Source organism: Prionailurus viverrinus, chromosome E1 (assembly GCF_022837055.1).
Source record: "Prionailurus viverrinus isolate Anna chromosome E1, UM_Priviv_1.0, whole genome shotgun sequence".
Classification (NCBI taxonomy): domain Eukaryota; kingdom Metazoa; phylum Chordata; class Mammalia; order Carnivora; family Felidae; genus Prionailurus; species Prionailurus viverrinus.
The window spans coordinates 1,117,283-1,123,534 of record NC_062574.1 but is presented as its reverse complement, the minus strand read 5'-3'; the positions used below and the strand labels follow the sequence as shown (position 1 = coordinate 1,123,534).

General features: G+C 66.6%; 1 protein-coding gene across 3 annotated transcripts in view; it reads left to right on the top strand.

Moving 5' to 3' along the window:
• The first annotated feature begins 3,944 nt into the window (after window positions 1-3,944).
• WSCD1 (WSC domain containing 1) overlaps window positions 3,945-6,252 on the top strand; it is a 32,720-nt gene continuing 30,412 nt past the window's right edge. Inside the window, exon 1 of one of the 3 annotated variants that reach the window (XM_047833074.1) lies at window positions 3,945-4,028. The gene's annotated coding sequence lies outside the window, so the exon portion shown is untranslated. Of the gene's footprint in view, window positions 4,029-5,501; window positions 5,592-6,252 lie in introns of those variants that run through there. The other 2 variants (XM_047833071.1, XM_047833072.1) reach the window with 2 other exon arrangements.

The window sequence follows — 6,252 nt, the reverse complement described above, 5'->3', positions numbered from 1 at the left end:
TCTCTGCAGAGCGCATTAGAGAGGTGGGTTCTGAGGAGACGGTCCCCGTGATGGGATGAGGGGCCAGGCCTGCCATCAGGGAGGGCAGTCCCGGGGCGTCGGGGCGGCCGCGGTTGGACGCGGGCTCCAGGGTAGGGTCCGGGAGACGGCAGGGCCCGACCTCGGGGCGGGAGGCAGGGCCAGCGGGGCCCAGCGCCTGCAGGGGCGCGGGTGGCTCCGAGGTGCCGTGTTCACTTGGAGACGGCTCCGTCTGCCTGCAAATCCAGGTGACAGAGACTTAGTGGCTCCTGGCACTTGCTGTCACTTTCCATTTCCCGGCTCCCTGGAGCTGGGTGGGAGCTGGGTGGAGGCTCGTTGAGAGCCTGACGGCCACCTGAGCCCTGTCATCGCTCCCTCGGCTAGGCAGGCGGGAGGCGGGGGGGAGGGGGGACGGTGGGGGGGGAACCAGCCGGGTCGGCCTCACCTGGGGCCTCCAAGGAGGCTTGGTGGCTACAGAAATGTCTGGAACTCAGCCTGAGACTCTGTGGGTCCAACTCATACACACAGAACCAAGAAGAGAGGGTCCCACACGCCCGCTGCGGTTGCCATGACAACAGGCAGCCTGGGTCAGGACCCCCGCCCCCCCCCTTCCCCACAGGTCCACCCTGCCCCCGCCCACCTGCCAACGGGTACCTCTCAGCACCCTCCTCCCCCCCTCCCCAGTCTCCAGGTTCACACCCGCCCTGGCCCGGCCGCCCACCCACCTGCGTGGCCCTCATCTGGGAACCGCCCTCGGGCTCTCCTCTGTCCTCACTGCTCTGTCACCTGGTGCAGGAGGGGCAGCAGGCCCGTCCGAGCTACACACACACCCCCTCCCCGCGTCGGGCGCACCCCTGCCCGCATCCCATCCACGGAGGACGGCGGACGCCTCCAGGCTCCGGGGAAGCCGCGTTCTCGAACCTCGGCCCTGCCTGTGGGTCTGAGTCTGGCGTCCAGGGCGGACGCGAACGTAAAAGGGCCCGAAGGAAGATATAACTGCAAAGTGTCGGAGCGCATGGGGAGGACAAGAAGTGACAAAGTCACGGGTGGGGCGGGCAGCTCCGGGCTGAGGACCCCAGGGGCCTCGTCTCCTCCTTCCCTCCACTTCTCAGATGGGAAAACTGAGGCTCCGCGAGGTGAGGGGCTCTGCCTCGGACGCATAGCACTCGGGGAGCGGGGCAGGCGGGCACGGTCTCGGTCCCCTTCACAGCAGGTCCCTCCCTCGGGTCCCCTTGGGGTCACACGTGGAAGGAAACAGAAGGAACTAGGTCACGGCGGATGCTCTGTCCAGGTAACTTGGCCCTGTGCTCCTGCACATGTCCCGCCTGGAACAGCTTTCTCTCGACGGCGGGCTGGCTCTCTCCTTGGCCTGTCCTCCGAGGTCCCTCCATGCGGCCCAGGGCCTCTCAGACACAAGCAGCCATTCCCCCCCCCCGCCCCGTCCCTCCCGGGTCCCTGGGGCTCTGGCGGTGACATCGGCCGCATCCTCTGTGAGTTAGCATTGTCCTCCCACAACGTTCCTTCATCTCCGACATGGAGGGCGAGCACGTGCGTGTGGCCACGAGGCGGCCGCACGGGGAAGGGGCCAGAAGCCCCTCTGGGTGGAGAAGTGACAGTGGCCGCGTGCCCGCAGGCGGGCAGGTGAGTGGACACAGGGACGGGGCCCCATGGGGGTGGGGGATGGGCCCCTCGCAGCCACGGAAGCCAGCCGTCCACGGGTGGCCCTGCAATCCGGGCTCAGCCACTGCAACAGCCCGTGTCGTGGGGGTTCGAGGAGGAGGGTGTAGAGCAACATCCCCGGCAAACCCGGGCTCCTCCCACCGCCAGCCGGGCCCAGCGGGAGGCGGAGAGCGGGACGGGTGGTTGCGGGTTCACACACACACCCCTGTGCCTCCTACCTGGCCCCCGGGTCCCCCATCCCAGCCGCTGCCGGAGCACAGGCCGCGGGGACGCCGGCGGGCGCTGGCGGGCGGGGAGCGTGCCCTTGACAGCCCCACGCACGTGGCGGCCGGCACTCGTGAAGACCTCGCTGACCCCGCGCGGACCCTCGGGGGAAAGAAACCACGTGAAGGCCCATACGCCAACAGCAGTTTCTTCTGCACGAATAGACCTTATTTTCCGACACGTGTCAGCGGGAAGGGGGCCCCCGGGGGTACAGCCGGGGCCACCCCAGAGGCCGGCTTCCCCTGTGCTCTGCCCCCTTAGAGGGCCGGCCGGCCCCCGTGGCCTCGCCATGGCCCCTTCCCTGTGCCGCGGAGACTCCCGAGGGCCGGGCGGAACCCAACAACCCCTTTCGTGGACAGACTTCCCGTCTTTGGAGGCTCGCTGAGGCCACCGTGGCCCCTCGTCTTGGGAGAGGCGGGCAAACAGGCCATCCCGCGGGGGTCTGCGTGCACGGAGTGGGCCCAAGCAGTCCACGGCGTTGCAAAACCCGCGCTGCCAGAGGGTCCCTCCCCGTCTCCTCCCTCCATCCCCGAGGCAGGCTGCCTCCCGCGACGACGCCGGGAGTGAGATGCGGCCTCGAGGGCCACTCCGGGCGGTGGGGCCGGGCGCCGTGCCTCGTCATCCGACCGCGACCCCGCGGCAGGGGGCTGCGGCAGGGGGGGAGGCCATGCGTACCCCACCCCCGGGGTCTCCCAGGCGGCGGGCAGGACCCCACGGACGACGGCCAGGCTGGACGTAAACGGGGATCAGTCTGTGACCTGAGCAGGAGGGAGCACTACCTGAATTCCTGAGAAGAACCACGGCGACCCCCGGGGACCCGGTCAGATTCATTAAAAAGATGTCACGCTAGACTTACCGCATTTTTAAAAATCAATCAATTATTTATTTAATAAATATTTAGCGGGGGTGCCGATGTGCCCAGAATTCAGCTAGACCCTGAGAGCAGAGTTCTGAACGAGACAGAGAGCTCCCTGGCTCCGTGGTGGCGGGAATGCTGGCTGCGGGGCCCCGGGGGTCGGGAAGGAGGTGACAGACAAGAACACAGGTGCCCCAGGTCACAGGTGCCACCCGGGAACTGGACGGCCAGGCGGGGGCTCCCCGGGGAGGTGCACGCAGCAGCCTCGTAGGTCGAGAAAGCACCCACACGTGGCGTTTCCGGATCGCAGAAGCTCGGGAGGAAGCCCTCCATACGCTATTTGCTAAAATGCGCTGCGGGCTCATCCTGCGGCAGACCGCGTGCTGCTCGGGCCACGAGCATTCCGCCGGTCCTCCCAAGAGCCCGGCAACGGGTGCGTTTTGGAGATGGAGACAGAGAGGCTCAGAGAGCTGGCGACTTTCTCAAGGTGGTGGTGGTGGTGGGGGAGGGGAGCCGGGACCCGCCCCCGCCTGGGCTTGTCACCCTGAGGCCGGTGACGACCAGGGCGCCTCCGTCAACGGGGGGGGGGGGGGCAGAGACGCGGGGCTGACGGCTCCCAGGTGACCGAATGCGTGTTTCCCGAGGTTGAGGCCCAGGCGCCTTGGCGGTGGCTCCGGCTGGGCCTGCAGCCCCGCCCTGCCCGCTGGGGTCAGCGATCTGAGTGAGGGCTCGGCAGGCCAGTCCGGGTCCAGCCTCCTCTGCTGCCACCGGCGACCTCCCAGCAGGCCCGGCAGGTTCCCTGCGCCTCCCCCAACACGCCACGTGTTTCGTGCCTCCTACCTTCACACGGGGGGCCCCCTGCCTGGACCGGCCCCTGCTCCCTGTACCCCAGAGAGTGTTCTCTTCTTCCTTAGGAGTCAGCTGAGATGCCACCTCCTCCATGGAGCCTTTCCTGAATTCCTCCTGACTTGGTGACATGCAGCCATCACCCGCTTGCTCTTTGCTACTGCCGGAGGACAGCGCCGACCAAGTGGCGATGTGGTGAGGCTGCGAGCACCCAAACGATACAGCAGACCTCCTCCTCGGTGGCACATTCTTGCTTCGGGTGTGTTTCCTGGTCCAGGTCTTCACTGGACACTCGGTGAAGGTTCTTCTCAGAGTCTCCGGCGTTCGACACAAAATCGAACACAATGGGTGCCCTGCTCAGTGAGTAAGTGAGAAGATGTGTGGGTGCATGGATGGATGGGTGGATGGAAGGAAGGAAGGCTGGCTGGTTGCATGGCTGGATGAGTGGATGGAACGATGGATGGATGGTGGAGGGATGGATGGATGATGGAAGGAAGGAAGGAAGGAAGGAAGGAAGGAAGGAAGGAAGGAAGGAAGCCTGGCTGGTTGGATGGCTGGATGAGTGGGTGGAACAATGGATGGGTAGATAACCCAGCAGATGACAGGAAGCTAGGAGGCAATGTGGATACTTGGGGTCCAATCACTGGGATCCACAAAGAGAGAAGCAGATAGAATCAAGAGCCAAACACGGTGGGACTGAGATGCGAGCCGACGGTCTGGTCCCCGGTCCCGGACCTGCAGGGGACTGGGAGGTGGTGCTTCACTGAACGGTACCTGGACACGTCAGCACCGCTGTGGGCCCATCAGAGAAGCCCCCCGTGGTATTAGGGTACCTTCCGAGACACGGGCTGAGATGACGTGCAGATAGGTGTCGAACAGTCCCGGCGATGCAGACGTGACAGTTGCGAGGCAGAGCTGGCCGGGGGGGGGGTTGGGAGCGGCTCCCCCACCAAGCCTAGTCCAAGTGGCCCCCTCATGTCCTCTGATCTGTCACCACTGCCACAGAGAAGGACCTCATCCCGGCCCTGAAACGCTCCCGGCCACCCGCACCCCTTACGGGTGACCCAAGCCGCGTAGCCCACGCCTTCTCAACCACTTCCTGGATCCCACCACCCTCCTCCCTTCTCCGCATCCCTCCAGAGTCAGCAGGTGCTCCTGTCTCCCACACACAGGCGGTGAGCGTCCCTGGAGGGCTTTGCACAGCAGGAGCGGTGTGGCATCGGGCACGGAAATGGCACAGACGCCCAGCAGGCTTTTTCCTTCTCTTTCCTGAGGCAGCTCTCCTCCCGGCCGCAGCCACGTCACTTCTCCGCTAAGCTCCCCTGGGCTTCGCTCGCTGTGGGCCTCGGACACTCGTCCCCCTTTGGGCCCCGGGCGCTTCCTCTGTAAAGTGGCCGCGGGAAGGCAGCCCCTGACTCACTGTGAGATTCCAGGGACATAATGGGCAGGAGGGAGCCTGGGGCGGCATCACCGGCAGGACATGGGCGCAGTCACGCGCACGCGGTAAGGGAGACGCACGGGGCTGTTCTGCAAAGCCAGGAATGCCGGGGCGGCACAGGATGCGTCTGTCACCCCTGCCACCCTCGCCCGGTGTCCCCAGGGCTCCAGAGGGGGCCGACTCTCTTCTGACTCCAGGGCTGGGCCTGCTAGTGTGTGACCTTGAGCAAGCCCCTTTCCCTTCTGGTTGCCACCTGGCTGACCGCCATGAAGCGGGGCTCCCACTGGTCCCTGGCCAATCCTTATCCCCCTGCACCTGTTGAAAACAGGCTCCCGGGAGCCTCGCCAAGCAGCTCTGCCCCTAGCGGTCATCAGAGGCACGACGCTCCCTCGCAGGAAGCCGGGTTAGAGCCGCACCACCAGAGCCCTACCAGCTGCACCGCCCGTGCGGGTCCTCAGCCTCCTGGAGCATCTGGGCGGCCGGCCCCGGGTGAGGACGGGACCCGCCGATGCGCCCACAGGGGTGGCCCCGTGGCTGGGGGACTGTGGGGAGCAGGGGCAGGGGGACGCTTGGAGGGGAAACGCTCAGGGTTGGACCAGCCCCGTTTCACGAGGGGGATTGTGGATAGCAGTGTGGAGGCACACCTGTCCGCCTCCGAGCGTGCGTGCGTGTGTGCCTGTGGGGTGGCCCAGTGTGACCACACAGGAGTGCGCCCGTCAGCTGACCCCGGGTGTGTGGCCCTGCTTCCGTGGGGCACCCTGTCAGGGCGTGGGTCAGTCCCCGGTGTCGTGCCCTGAGTGTGCAGGGGGCGGGGGTGGGGGGGGGGATGGTGTCCGTGTGTTCGCCCGCTCCTGGGCTGGCGGTTGTGTGCGCGGCTGTCCCCGCCTGTCGTGTGCACGAGGGTGTCTGTGGCCAGATGTGCGTGGGACGGTGGCCCCGCGTGTGTCTGTGCGACCCTGTGTGTGTGCCTGCCACGGCGTCCCGGGCTGTCTGCGAGCGAGCGGGACAGAGCCCGGTGTGTGTGCGCACACGCGCGCGTGAGAAAGCCTGGCTGTCGGCGTGGCCCGGGGGCCGGGATTCAGTGTCTGCACCAGACGGTGCGTCTGTCCCTGTGTGTCTGCGACCGAGTGAGCGTGGCAGCCCGGCGGAG